Raw genomic sequence first — 14,008 nt, 5'->3', positions numbered from 1 at the left:
TTTGGTCTCATTGCCTTATCAAGGAATTTTTTCAGGGTCTGTTACTGCTTTTTCACCAGCACTGGCTTGGGAACTCGGTTGTTCTCTCCAAATTAATGGGACGCCCTTTTGAGTCTTTACACAAGATGGACGTTAAGTTCCTTTTACAGAAGAAGGCTTCTTGGTTGCCATCACCTCAGACAGCAGGGTTGGAAAAATCCAGGGGCCTTTCAAACCGCTTTATCCGATGTTCCACAAGTCTAAGTATTATTGCAGACGAACCCCACCTTCATGCCGATGGTGCCCTCATCCTTTCACCTCAATGAGACTTTAGTACTGCCAGTTTTCTCCGGCTCTCCTTCCATGCATGCTCAGCACTCCCTCCAACATCTGGATGTTATGTGAGCGCTGAACTACTTTTTTTCCCATACCAAGGCATTCTGAAAGTCTTTGCAGCCGTTCATGGTGTTAGGGCCTACAGCCATTGGCAAAAGGCTATCCCAGTCCTTCATCTACCGATGGCTTTCAGCTTCGATTTGCTTCTGCATTCAACTGGCCAACAGGCCACATCCTGGTTGACCTAAGGCATTACGCAGCGTGTGATGCCATGTATGAGCATGGGCATGGAAACACTGTTTTTCACCTACTGAAGAGCAGATTCACACAAGCACGCATCACTGGTTAGTTACACATTTCAATGTGCATTGAAGCTTACTACTGCAGCACAGATACATGAGAGCTCATGTAGTAGACAGGTGAACCAGTGGCTTTTATAATTACTAGTTTGTGACATTATTTTTGCTTACTTCAGTTTGACCTAGCAGTGGTGGCCAAGGTAAATGTGGCTTTGTTTTGATTGGAAGATACGCATTTAGACTTGCTTAAAGTTTGAACTGACATTACTAATTGATATTCTTTGCTTACTCTTTTTGTTTTGGTATGTAACCCTATTCCTTTCTAATTTATTAGTATTTTCATAATTTCTTTATATATATTACTATTGTGTCATCTATCATGATGAACTTATTTCCTTTAGTGTACCACTGTATATATGACTGATATAGGGTTTGGCCCCGAGGATGGATTAAATCCATAGGCATTGAACACAACAATTGTCAGAATATAAGCTGGCCATTTTTTTGGCCAAGAAAGACTTCCTGGGAAAAAAATTACAATCTGCTAATAACCAATCGAGAGAACTATTTTCTATTATATCTAATTTTTTGTAATCCTATTTGTAAAAACGCAGTGTCTGATTCTTCTGCAGCACGAGCTAATCTTTTTAACTCTTTCTTTATAGATAAGATTGAGCGAATAAGGTCAGAAATCGAGCTAACAGCTCCTGCAAATTCATCAGCACATGCTAAACCACAAGTGGATGAAGTAAACATCTTATCAAATCAGATCTCACCATCTGTTTTTGATTTTCACCCAGTCACCGAAGAAGACATTTTCCCAATCATTAGTGCCCTTAAACCTACAATTGATTCTCGCTCTCCTCTACCAGCTTATGCAGCAAAGAAGTTGACACATGATCTTACCCCATTCATTGCCACCTTTGTTAATAAGTCATTACAGGAAGGGATTGTTCCAGAGAGTTTCAAATTATCAATTGTCTCACCTCTACTGAAGAAACCATCTTTGGATGTCGAGGTGCTGCAAAACTATCGTCCTATTGCAGGCTTACCATGGCCAGCTAAGGTACTTGAAAAAGTTGTTACCAACCAGCTTCAGAAATTTGTCGAACACGAATTATTCTTGGCCAAATTTCAGTCTGGTTTTCGTCCAAAATATGGAACTGAGACTGCCTTGTTGGTAGTACAGGACGAACTGTTAAAGGCTGCGGACCAAGGGGAGCTTACCCTCCTGGTCATGCTGGATCTGTCCGCGGCCTTTGATACAGTGAATCATCAAATTCTTCTGGACCGCCTGCAGGAGGTTGGAAGAGTATCTGATTTAGCACTGAGGTGGTTTAGGTCTTTTTTGACCAACCGTCAACAGCGGGTGAGAGTGGGGAGTTCCTGTCAGACCTTATTTGCTTGAGCTGTGGGGTCCCGCAGGGATCCTCCCTGTCGCCACTGTTGTTTAATCTGTATATTCGGCCACTACTTGAGATTCTGAGACGCTATGGGTTGAATTTTCACTCATATGCTGATGACACCCAGATCTTCATACGAATTGGCAACTTTCAGGAAGCTTTTAACAAACTGGGGCTTTGCCTGGAGGAAATAGGCAGCTGGATGTCCAAGAATTACTTGCAACTTAATGCTGCTAAAACTGAATTGATTCTATTTGGACCAAAAAATCAGTGGTTGGCAGCTAAGAAGTTGCCTATTCCATCACTTCTGGGCAAGAGTTTAAAATGTGTATCAAAAGTAAAAAATGTGGGTTGTATATGGGAAGAAGACCTGGGCTGTGAAGCCCAGGTGGGAGCTAAGACAAAAGCAGTACATTTCATTCTTTGAATGCTACGTCAAGCACTCCCCTACATACCAACCAAAGATCATGCTTCTGTGGTAGGAGCTCTTACCAGTGCCCACTTGGACTATTGTAATAGTCAATTGTTGGGCATTCCTACTAAACAGCTTCAGCGGCTTCAGAGGGCGCAAAATGCGGCCATCAGACTGATATTTAAACTGAAAAAAACTGATCATGTCTCACCTTTTCGCCAAAAGTTGCATTGGCTACCAGTCGAAGATCGCATTAAATTTAAGACAGCCTGTATTGTCTATAAATGTGTCAATGGCCTGGCTCCCCTGTATTTACAAGAGCTAATACAGCCATACCAACCCATGAGACAACTGCGATCTTGTGATAGACATCTTTTAACCATTCCTTACTCGGCTTTTAGAACCAGAGGTGACAGAAGATTCTCTGTCTTTGGTCCCAGGCTGTGGAATTCGTTGCCGCAATCCCTAAGAACCATGAGCTCACTTCTTCAATTTCGCCAGGCACTGAAGACTTTCCTTTTTAGGTAGTTGTCCCTATTTCATCTGGGATCCTTTTCAACTTTGTTGCTACCTTTAGCTGTGTCATCTGCGCCGATATACGGTTTATTTCGTTTAGTGCGCTTTACAAATGTAAAAAAAAATCAAATCAAAATCAAACAAACCCATGTTAGCAGAACACTGCCTTATTGCTTTATATATTTATTTAACATAAAAAAGACTGTGTTAAGATTGTGTACTAGAGTTTTTCTTGTCGATATGCACAATAGAGTTTACATCATATTGACCGTGTTGTAAATTGAGAAAGATTTGTTAGAAGCCTCTATAAGGGCATTGAAGAGAGCCTGTGGTTCTCATAGGGGTTCCCCGTGAGTAAAATTTTTGTTGACCTAAGGCACATTCCATGAGCCATGTTCCATCTACTACTTCCTCTCTGGTGTTTCCTTCGTGGACACCTGCAGGGTGGTGGCGTGGAGGTCTGTTCACACCGTCACCAGGTTCTACTGTACCTACAAACTCAATGGAGGAGTTGGACCAGCTCTCCTTCAGCATCTGTTCACCTAATGTGAGAATTGTCCCACGAATGTGAGCCTTTTTTTCTCTTCCCGATTGAACATTGTATGCATGGTTGTGTATACTTCTGTATAATCTATTCAAACAGTATGTGAATCTATGAAAGATCGAATGCTGGAGATGGAATAAGTGACTTAACTATAATTCATTTCCTCCAGCATTTGTATCTTTCATAGATTCACATCAATAAAGGTGTGGTGGGTTTAAAAAGCTTAAAAAAAAATTCACCTGAGGGGGGGTGTGGCTAGGCGGCGCACGATGAAGACGTGCCTGCTGTGAGCTCTGCCAACGAGCCCCGTAATAGCGTTATTTTTATATTTGTACACCCGCAGGACATGAAATAATCGAGGGAAATGTGAGCGGCACCCGAGGCAAAGCGGCAGTGCACATTCCTGACATAAATCGGAGCTCCACGCGGATGGAGCTGCCTAGGCGGGCCGGAGCCCCTGGAGCCGCCAAAACAACATGGCGATGCGCGCCATTTCATCTGCCGAGCGGCTGGGGCTTCTCTGCCCTGGAACGCGCTCCCAGCCCTCGGTCTGAGGCAAAGCAGCCCTGAAGGTCGGAGACTCCCCTAAACACGCAGACGGGAGCGGACACGGACTGAAGATACTACGGGAGTGCTGGTCCTCCGTGTGCTCCTGGAACACCGCCCGCCTTCCCGCTTTCTCCTGCGGGAACGGAGCTTCCTTTGCTTTCAACCTGGTACAGCTGAGGTAGGAGACTGAGAGCGGGTCGGACCGAGTCGCCTACTTGAACGGGAGAAGACGTGCTGCATCAGCGGGGGTCCATGTGCGCCATTCACCCGGAGCTGAGGGTTTCATGGACTCCCCAGAGCTTTCTACGTGACGCGTGCCATCTGGACATTTCACCTGGAAAGCGGCGTGGCCCTTGCCGATCCGCATACTGGTGACCCCTGCTTATGTACTGAGATTTCTGGGCCCAGCGGCAGAAGAGGAGACCCTCCTCTCTCCCTTTGATAGCTGATGGAGCGAGGGGCCGAGGTTTGAGAAGCGCTGCTCGCTAGGCGTTGGGTTTGAGTGGTACAGTCCGGGGTGCTGCGAGTCTGCAGCAACGGAGTCGGCGGCCTGAGGGGGGGGGGTCATCGGCCTGTTACCTGACGGTGGGTTTCGGCCCCCCGCTCACGGGAGCCTAAGCGAAGAAATGCCCTGCCATAGCGACTGTTTAATATGCTGGTGGTGAGCGCTTGACCGAACCCTTAGTATTGGCAGCTGCATCTGTTTTTCCCACAAGACTGGTTGAGGAAATTGTTGGCCCTTGTACACTTATCCGCATTATGAGACTTCAGCACTATATGCTATATAGCATGGGCTTTTGTTGGGGTCTATATTTTTGAAGATTACCAGCGATGCCCAAGGCGGGAGCCAGGAAAAAGGAGCAAACGCAGGGGATAGAGGCTTTCTTGACGCCTCAGCCAGTTCCTACTCCCCAGCGCCACACAGTGTCAGTAGAGGTCCACCCTGCCCCCACTACGGATTCATTATGGATATGGCGCTTACCAGAGCTGATTTTGCAGAAATGCTGAAGACTTTTAAACAAGATATCACCCGTGAAATTAAGGAAGCGATAACCACCTCGAAAGACACGCTAGCCAGTTCCTTAGCGGAACTAACTTCCCATTTAGGTGGCCTCGAAAACAGAGTCAGTGAGCTGGAGAATACTACCTGCGAACTAACACATGACACTGAGGTGCTTTCAGAGCGAATGCGAATAGTAGAAGATCATTTGGAGGAAATCTGGGCCAAGCAGGCGATCTAGAAAATAGGTCCAGACATAATAATGTACGCCTTCGGGGCATTCCACGGCAAGTCTCTGACCAAGAACTACCTAGCTATGTCTGTGAGCTGTTTCGTGGCCTTTTAGGCCTTTCTCCCTCTGAAACTCTGACCCTGGACAGAACGCACCAAGTGTATTCCTCTGTTCAAGTGAAGAGAAATCTTCTCCCAGACGTTCTCACTAGAGTTCACTATTTTCATCAAAAGGAGGAAATCATGGTGGCGGCCAGAAAATCCGAATCAATACAGTTCCTGGGTGCTTCGATTCGGCTGTTCCAGGATCTCTCTCCGTATACCTTAGCTTGCCGACGCCGTTTGCAGAAGGCTTCTACATGGCTCCAGTCCCAGAAGATCCGCTACCGCTGGGGGTTTCCCTGTAAACTGATTTTTGACTTTAACAACCAGCACTACGTGATATCCTCGGAGATGGAAGCAGGAGAACTTATGTCTGGAGACGCTGCGGTGTCCACGCCGAGACAAGAAGCATCTTCGGAGGAGAGGCAGGGGTCATTACTCCTACAAGGGAGAGAAGAAGAAAGCCGAGGGGCTGGAAACAGATAGGTGGTTCTGGCCTCCGCGAGGAACAGACTGTGGCTGGAACTCATGCTCGCCTTTCTCCGGACAACTCAAATGGTCCCCCTGGGCATCCTGGTCCCTCCCAGACGGATGAGGTGCCTACTTGAGGGTAGGAGGAGAAATGAGGAAGCATAGGAGATGTTCCCTGTGCTGGTCTGGGAGCGACTGGTGACAGAATCCCAGCCTATAGGGTTAATCTCTCATGTGAGTATCGCTTGCCTTCAGAACTGGCTGGTGTGTGCCAATGATGAGGAGCTTTAACTTTTAGATGAGCAAGACCACTGACTAATCAAACTTGGGAACACTTGCTGTTGGATCACAATGTTCTGGGGGGTTGCAGGAGAGAGACCTTGATATGAAATGGGATCCGTGTGGGTGTACAAAATTGCTTATAGCTTTAAAGTGGGGCGCTTTGGATGGAATGCGCCCAATTCTATTGAAGGTTATTGTTGGTTACATAGAAGTTAGAGTTTATGGAAGCTTTTATAACTTGCTTCTTATTAGATTTTGAGTTCTTATGCTGTATTGTCCAGCAGCGCAAATTGGTTCCCCTTTTCCTTTATCCTTTCTGTTTGGTATTATTGGTACTATTCTCGTCCCCTTTTCCACACTCGCTGGGTATTCGTATGTTGGGTCAGTCTTAAATGGAAGTGATCAACGACAAAATAACTTGTAGGACATCCACTTTAAATTTGTGACACTATTGGAATGTTTGTGGGTCTGGTTTGTCTGGAATGAACTGGGGGTCCACCTGAGAGCTGGCCCCCAACCCCCCGAGAGCCGGGGTGGGAGTATTGACGGGCACATATGGAGTAATAATTTATAAGCCTTACTACTTATGTCAAGAGAATATAACACACGAGGAGAGTCTGACATAACAAACCTAAATGTAATCTGCCTCACCCTTAATGTTCAGGGCCTCAATTCTCCGATTAAACAAAGAGCGCTATTTCACCGACTGGCGACATACAGCCTATATAGTTTGCTCAATTATATTATTAAAATGCACGTCTTCAATGCGTGAGTTTAAACATTATTTCTATGTTTACGCCACTACTGTATTTTTTCTTCCATGCTTTCTTCAATTAAGATCTTTACAGTATTAATGTGTCATAACCATTTTTGTGAAGTACATTCATACAAAAAATAAAATGCCATATACAGTTTAAACAATCATACATCTTTAAACTCCGTCACATCTATATATAGAATCACATACATATCTATAGTATCTCACTGAGAATATTCTGGTTCAGTGAATCTGATTTTTTTAGCCTTTCTCTTTCATGTGCGATTATTATGTTTCACATTTAGTTATCATGTGATTCTAGAAGAGAAAAACTATTCTCTCACAGGGGCGTGGCCGAGCTGTGAATGGGGCGTGGCTGAGCGACGAACGGTGCGGATGCTGATAGCTCCTGCTGGGTGGGGCTGAAGCACTCCCTATACTAGTCCTTTCCCCCTCAGGAGTCCTATATTAGAGGGTGGGGGGATTTAGCCCCTGACGACCAGCTGGGAGCGAAACTGCAGTCCTGAAGACCCGGTTCACTGGTAGAAACCACGGGGTCTGCATGGCCAAGATGGCGGCTCGTATGGAGTTGCGGGGATCCAGGGGGGCAGCCCTGCTTGCATACCTGCCTACATTTGAAATTCAAAATTCCTGAGATTTATGTCCCGCCCACAGCCACACAAGACTCTGCCTATTTGCACATGGCTCCACCCACACGCCCCGCCCACCTGTCAAAAAGGTAAACTCAGTTGTTGTAGCCTTCAGTTTGCTTACTATAGCATTGAAAATCATTCATTCAATGCTATTGTAAGCAAAATGAAGGCGGATCCGCCGCCAAAATAATGCTGCTTTCAATCGATGTCATTGGATGGAAAGTACTATTACGGCGGTCGGGGGTCGCATTGAGGGAGAAAAAAAAAAGTCAGTGAATGCTGGCCGCCAGCAGCGGCCTCATATAGTGGTGCAGGCAGTGGGCACGAACATTTCACCCTGTTTCCGGGTCCCGCCCACTTCTCCATCCGATTGGCTACCGGCGGCAGCCAATCAGGTGGAGAATATTACGGGACCCGGAAAGAACGTCAAAATTCCTGAGACTCAATGGACTTTTCCGGAGACCCAGAGAAATGCTTAAAATTCCGGAGTCTTCGCAAAATTCCAGAGGTTAGGCAGGTATGCCTGCTTGAAGGAAAATGTTGACATGTGAACCATTGCTGGATTGATGCAGGAGCTACGAACGGAGCTGCGATGGTCACTGGAGAACATCTAAGGGCGCATCGATCGGTGCACCATGCTGGAGGAGGTGAGCTGAGTGTATCCCCCAGAGCGGCGACTGCTGGATCCTGGAGGGGTTTGGCCTCCTGGGCTGTCCTGACAGTCCCAAAAGCCGTGGAGCAGGCATTATTGGGTCAGCTCACTGACCCCCAGCATCTCATCATCCGACAGCTCTGTGGACCGTGGAGCAGCTGATGCCATGTTGGTATGGGCGAGTGCTTTTCCAGCACGATACCTGGGTCGGCAAGGCTGGAGCCTCAGTGTTGTACCGCCTGGCCGGTGAGAGCATGGAGACAGCAGCTGGCAACAGTGTGAGCTGGTGAGTGGGAAGCTTGTGCTCCGACTACATGGTGCCCGGTGCCTCTGTGGCCTGGGCTGGTGTGATTGCCCACTCCCATTGGGTTGGCTGGCAGAGATGTGGCTCTTCATCCATCAGACTGCCTAATGGGCTAGCTCAGCATTCCTGCTTAGCATTTGCCAGGGCGTAGGACGGTAGAGCGAGTTGCAGGAGGCAAGCTAAACAAGCCTAGGGCTCACTGTTAAGCACGTGTGGATCTGTAGCACTGTGAAGTTTTACATGTGATAGTCTGCTTTTTGCTAACCCTGCCTGGCGCTGGGGCTTGACACTTGTGGCCCCAGTCTGGCAGTTGGATAAAGATGCGAGGTACGGCAGACTGCGCTGATGAGGACCTTTGTGTCCCTTATCTCTCTAGGTAGGCACCCTGTTACCTGCTCAGCCCAAGAAGTGATGGCATCTGGCATGGGGAAATCCAAGGCACTCGCGTCTGAAACATTAAGCAGCTGCTGGCTATGCATGAGGTGCCTACTAAGAAGCCCCAGTTGCAGACAAGCACCCGGATCCATGCCCCAGCATCCCCACCCTCTCCTGTTGAGGATTCCTCCATATTGACGTGATAAAGGCGGACATCTTGGCCATACAGACGGAATCGAAGCTCAAACTTAAGCAAGAGATCCAAAGGGAGCATAGATTAGCTGATGGGCGCAGTCGTGGACCTTCAGTCCTGTTACAGGTGTGGAATCCAGGCTTGAAGAGCTGCAAGATTTGTCGACGGAGCAGGTCCATGACCAACAGTACTGTCCGAAAGGATGGATGCCTTGGAGCAGCGGCTGGAGGTGGTCACGGTTAAACAGGAATCGCAGAAAACTGCTCTAGACGTAACAAAATCCGAATTAGAGGTATCCCCAGGCAGATAAAGGACCAAGAGCTAAATTCCTATGTTGCGGTCCTGCTTTGTTCCCTATTACAACTTCCAGAAGCCAAAGATATGATCCTGGAATGCACACATAGAGTTTATACAGTGTTTCAGATTAAGAATGGCCTGTGCCCGGACGTGCTCACAAGGGAGCATTTCTATGCTCAGAAGGAATGGGTGATGCGGGAGGCCTGGAAGTCGAGGGCAGTTCAATTTGGAGTAACTGACTTGGTGGTGTTCCAGGATCTCTCCCAGGCTGCCCTCTACAGGCACAAGAATTTGAATGTGGTCCCAGCATGGTTGCGTGACAAGAATATCCCTTACAGATGGGTGTTTCCTTGTCGACTCTTTTTGAAACGAATGGGAAGAAATACTTTGTGGTCAAGGAGGAGGATGTGGCATCAGTAATCGAAGGAGATGAGGCTCGCAAGTCTGAGGATCGGGAAGGCCAGTTGTGCCCCCCTCCAGAACACGAGAAGCATCCCAGGCTGCGTGGCCCTCCAGCAAAATGAAATCCAAAACGGCCAGGCCGGCGACTTCACAGAAAATCTGGTTTTGAAACCTTGGGCCTTGGTCCTGCGGATCGCCTTTAGGCTGGGGCGGATCTCCACGATGGGGTGCTCTGGCGGTGAGACTCAGCAGAATCATGAATATTAGAGGGGTAACTTTATGGGGGCCTGTGGGCTCACACTATGTTTACGAGGTAACAAGTTGTTGGGGGAATCCTGTTTGGTTCTCTAGGGGGGGTGGGATGTTTGAAATTGAGGGGAAGGGGGCGGGGTGGCCTTGGTACACGGGGACTGTATACAGTTTGAGTCGCTCAATATTTGGTTTAGTTGTACCCCTAGAGGGTTGTTGTTTTTGGTTGAGGTCTATGCCATGGCTACCACGTGTGCTCACCAGGACCTGGGCGGGGGTGGCATGTGGGAAGTGGGTTGGTACAGTAGGGTTGCCACCTCCTACCGAAATACTAATAGCGTACATGGCTCAGCATAATTCTCTGACGTGACATCAGCACTGTGGGTGGGCATGTGGAAAGTGCATGGGCTTAATTCCCCCATGAAGCGTAAGCCGATTCTGGGGCGGCTGAGATCCCTGCAGTGGAACATCGCAATCCTCCAGGAGACACACTTCCTACCCGAGGATGAAAAGAGGATCAAATGTTAGGGGTTTCCCCATAGTTATTTTAGCAGTGCAGGAGTGAAAAGGAAGGCGTGGGTATTTTGCTGGCAAGAGAGCTCCCTTTCTGGGTGAGGGGTGTCTTGACAGATCCAGAGTGGGGGTTCCTGGCCGTGCTGTGTTCCCTGGAAGGCCTTCCACTGACAATAGTGGGGCTATACGGTCCAAATGACAACCAAGATCAATTTGTCCAGGAGTTGGTCCAATTTATCTTAGGGTCAAAGGAGGGAGAATTGGTCATGGGGGGGATTTTAACTGTGTCATCGATCCTCACATGGATAAGACGTCGTTGGCTTCTCCGGTGGATCTCAGGAACTTTAGGGCCATCACAAGCATGCTGAGCGAATTGGATGTTGTAGAGTCTTTGCGGTTCCACCACCACGGCAAACAGGATTTCACATTTTACTCATCAGTTCACAAGTCCTTTTCTAGAATACACTTGATCCTGACGGGACCTGCTCTTGTAGGGAACATGCCCTACATAGAAATTGAACCCATATTCCACACGGATCACGCCCCGGTTACACTCACTCTGGAGGGTCTTGTGCTTCCTCATTTGGAGCGAACCCTGTGGCAATTGAACGCGGCTGCATTGTGGGACCCGGTGTTGAAAAGGGAAATGGGGGATTTTTATAGTATTTCAGGGAGAATAAACAGGGAAACTTGATCTAGGACTGGTGTGGGATGCAGGGGAAGCAGTGTTTCGAGGGAAGTTGATTGCGAGGACTGCAGCCTCAACTCAAGCAACCGCCTTCGTGCAGAAAACATTAAAGGTCGAGCTGAAGACCAAAGAGAGAGAGAGAGCATGAACTGAAAAAATACGTGGGGGTCACTCAGGCCACCCTGGGTAACCCGGGCTAAGTTGGAGGCAGTGCAGGCAGGAGCGCCTGCACAATCTCTTACGCGCCAAGCAGAATTATTACTTTGGAGGGGATAAGGCGAATAAACCTTTGGTGGACCAATTGAAATGCGCACAAGCATGCAATGGCATTAGGGCTTTGTGAGATCATGAGGGGAAGCAGTGCTGAGATGAGCGAGCTAAAATTCAAATAATACAAAGCTATTAGACAACATTTCTGGGTGCAGATGTCGCTATTACAGGGGAAGCACGGAACTGTGACTCAACTCGGCTACCCCTCCTATCGAAAACAGACAGTCTTACATTAGAGAGACGTATTACGGCACAAGAAGTGGATTCATTTATTAAGAGTCTCCCAAGCAATAAGGACCCCGGCTCGACAGGTTTCCCCAACGCCTTCTATAAAGCATTTCAGTCCCAGCTAGTTCCCCCTTTGACAAAGGTTTTCAACTCTTTCGGGGTTAGTGGGCGGGTCTCAGGCAAAATGGGGGAATCCAGAACTTCACATATTCTGAAACCAGGGAAAGACCCTGAAGATTGTAACTCATACAGACCCATAGTGCTACTCAACAGTGACGCAAAGATATTCACGAAGATATCAGCCCAGGAATAATGGTCTGGGAATTTGCAGCATGGGAAGCCTCCTGGAGGCTTAGACTGGTCCATATGTTTACAGGTACAGATAGACTCAGGGGGACAAGGGAACCTACGGGGATGGAACTTACGTTTACAGAAGGTCTCTCAGGGAGGCGGAAAGCCAGCTGCTACCGATTGCTGGACCCATCGGATATCTTGGATACTCTACGTGCAGAAATGGGAAGAGGATGTGGGGTTGGCCATCCACGTTGACTCCTGGACACGTCTTTGCGAGAGGACTCGTAAGGCATACTGCTGTATGGGATTAAAGGAATGTGGCTATAAAATGTTATGCAGATGGTAAATGTCACCAAATAGGCTGCATGCAATTAATCCTAATGTTTCTGATCTGTGCTGGAGGGGATGTGGAGAGTGGAGAACGTTGGGGCATATATGGTGGCCGTGACCTCTCTCGCAAACATATTGGAAGGATATTCTCTCGCATATCAAGGACCTCACGGGGGTTGCCCTCCCCTGGGACCCGAGAGTGATTATACTGGGGGACCCTGATTAAGAGGTTGGCTATCGCTTGAGACGCAGAAAGCGCAAGTCATCACACAGCTTCTGATGGCTGCCAGACTGACATTGGCCACCTTCTGGAAGCTACCTGGGGGCCCGATAGTTGCCGGTTGATGGGCAAGAGTTTGGACGTTGGTGACTCTTGAGAAAATAACCGCCATACTCAATGACTCATATCAAGCCTTTTACGTGGTCTGGGTCATCATTTTCAGTTCGTAGGGGCCCATGAACATCTTACCCACAAACCACAGATTTTTCGATATGTCAAACCGCTATGATTAATGTGTTGTGATATGACGCTTCTGTTGGATCTGGTGACCTTTTTTTGCTTTGTTGGTTTGACCTCACCTGTTCCTTTGTTTAACGATAACTCCGACACTGTGTTCCTGTTTTGAAATTGATAAATAAAGCTTGTTGACATGCGAGTTGAACCATAGCCACTATAGTTACAGAGACTACATTTTTCTATCCATATTGACTTCAGTTAAAACTTTTTTAACGTGTCATAAACCATTTTAGTGGATTATAAAATGGATACATAGGAAAACATTTTTTTTTTTAACAATAGTGGAACATCTTTAAACTTCATCACATGAGCATACATACTCCCATGCATATCTATGGTGTCTCTATTTTTTACACTCTTCCTGATAATAGAATGGGTGATTAAACCTGATCCGTTAGTCCCTCTCTTTCATGTGAATCTTATCTGTAAATCTACTCCTGGTCATTTCAGGCAATTTTAAATCTATATTTACATTTTTATAATTTTTTTTCAATTACCTAGCAAACTAAATACTTTTCATTATGGGAAGCATTATTAAAATGCTGTACCAATGGTACTTGAAAATAATGTGTCCTAAGGTTTGACCAATGTTCCATAATTCGTGATCTTACCATCGGTGTAATCTTTCCTACATCAATCCTCTTGCATGGGCACATTAAGTAAATCACATTCCTTGAGGTGCAAGTTGTATGGGCGTTAAGTTGCCACGCTTTTCCCCATATGCACAAAATATATACATTTTTTTATTAAAAACAAAAAGAAATGCATGAATTGCATGGAAAATGGTCTTTAATCAAAGGTAAATTACCAATGAACTGTATTGCGCAGAAGAAAGAGGCAGACACCAAGGTGGCATGTTTGGGGCTAAAGACTTTTATTACACAAGAAAGCAAAAGAAAACCTATCTATCCCTATTCCTAAGAGGTGTTTCCCTGCCTCAACTAAAGAAAAATGTGTCTGTCAGGATGTCTGTCAACTCAAAAGCGTCCGCCGTCCTGTGTCAAGAAAACATTACCTCTGTCCCTTACACTAGAAACTAAAGAATACGGCAGTACTGTTCTGGCCCCAGCAGGATGACTTCCTTCTCCTGGGTTAGGGCTCCTGTTTGTTGGAACAGTTCCCAAATCTTATATCAGTCTCGTGTCTCACACGTTGTTGGGGG

The sequence above is a fragment of the Ambystoma mexicanum genome, chromosome 1q (genome assembly GCF_040938575.1).
Source record: "Ambystoma mexicanum isolate Mex_15411 chromosome 1q, UKY_AmexF1_1, whole genome shotgun sequence".
Lineage (NCBI taxonomy): Eukaryota > Metazoa > Chordata > Amphibia > Caudata > Ambystomatidae > Ambystoma > Ambystoma mexicanum.
This window is presented reverse-complemented; position numbering follows the sequence as displayed.